Below are 1,928 nucleotides of genomic sequence, written 5' to 3'. Positions count from 1 at the left end.
TATTTTTCTCTCTGCCAAACCTTTCAAATAATGGACCACTGTTTTTCAATTTCTAGATTTAAAAATCTAGAAAACTTTGAATTATATGAAAAACTTTGAATTATATGAATACATAATCAAAATATTATAAGTGATCTCTTCCTTGTTTGAAAGGTATCTTTCAGAGTATATTAAATGCTTTCAGTAATTGATCGTATAATTAAGAATCCTGGTGGCTCAGTGTTTAAGAGCTTGGCTGCTAATATAAAGGTCAGTGATGTGCTCCAAAAACATCATCTCCTAGGAAACCCTATGAAGCAGATCTACTCTGCCATGTAGGGTCACTGAAACTCAGAATCGACTCATTGTCACACTACAATAACAACAGCATGTGATTTAATAAAATCCTCATTTTTCCCACCAATGACTCTCCTCTATGTACTTAATAATTTATGTGAGATCACTGTGTACAACCAGAATAGTGCAGTGTATCATCTTTTTCACACCTGCATGGCTTGTATAATGAAATTTATAGGCTCCGAAGTCATATGCAAATAAGCACTGATTGAGGTTTATTGTAGTTGACAGATGGGTGAGGAAAAAAAAAAAGGTGAAGAATTCTACCAAAATTGAAAATTCATTTCCACAATATTGTAAAAGATAACTGTCTAATTCCCTCACCAGCAAGTTAAGCCCTTTATCTCCAATTAAGGAAGAATATTGGAGTGAGAAAAATTATTTCCCAAATCTGTTATATCCACTCATGCATTTGTTCAATAAGCAGTAACATTTATACTCAAGGAAAATGGAATAACATTGAAGTCATTGATAGGACAGTCATTAGAAATGCTCCTCATACCTCTGAGAGTATTGTCAATGGTCATATCATCATTTGTTTACAATTCTTTAGTGACATAAACAATTTTTTTGTTTCTTCTTATATCTTCATCTTTATAAAAGTTCAGTAAAGTAGAACAAGGGTTATGGTTTCCTACCATACATTCCAGAACTTCTAACGCTTGGTTTCTTTCAATAATTATGTAATTCAATAATAAATTAATCAGTAGCAATAATTTTTCACAAATACAACATAAGAGTCAAAATGTGGTGATATTGTTTGAGGAAAAATAAAATAAAATAAGATAAACATTGTTTATAAAGTAGTGGGTCACTTTGTGCTATGTTGGTGAACGTAATCATTATCTATTATTATTGAATAATCTATGTTGAAAGTAAATATAATGTCTTCTGAGTATTTGATGTGACAGAACTTTCAACTTTTAAAAATGTATATTAAGATATTTATAACTTCTATTATTTTGCAACATTTCAGAAGAAAATATTCAAAAGAGAAAGTAGCTCCATTCTGTGTTCTACTTCATTTCTTTGGCAGCAAATTCTCATAATTTAGAATGCTGGATTTCAGATAATCACACTCTTCTTTCAGAATTTTGTTTTATTTGCAAGTTCAGATTGACAGTCAAAAGAAATGAAATGTGAATATTTTTGTAAATCTCTTTTAAAAATAAATCTATTGCCACTAAATTATATTATAAAAAATGCAGAACCTTCACAATTATGTAGCTGAAGTTGGTAGGTAGCATAACTACCTAGTCCTTGACACTCTAATTTACATATGATAAGACAGTTGCTTCATATCTCACTATGATAATTTAGGCTTAAAATAACTAAAAAGAAAAAAAAAAACTTTTCCAACTTACACAAGGAATCATATATATGCACTATGCTTATTGATATTCAAAATATCCCTCTTCAAATGTAGAATATATTAATGTCATATAAAATTTACAAAATAAGAAATGGAATTATAGAGATAAATAGTAATATTTCTTGATAATAAGGAAACTGCTAACAGTATAATTTTGATTTTAGGGTCCACCATTTCCAGAAGGCTGGTGGTTCAAACCCACCAGCCACTCCTCAGAAAG

The sequence above is a fragment of the Orycteropus afer genome, unplaced genomic scaffold (genome assembly GCF_000298275.1).
Source record: "Orycteropus afer afer isolate SDZICR_OR568_19922 unplaced genomic scaffold, OryAfe1.0 scaffold00566, whole genome shotgun sequence".
Classification (NCBI taxonomy): domain Eukaryota; kingdom Metazoa; phylum Chordata; class Mammalia; order Tubulidentata; family Orycteropodidae; genus Orycteropus; species Orycteropus afer.
The sequence above is the reverse complement of the archived record's forward strand: the minus strand, read 5'-3'. Positions refer to the sequence as shown.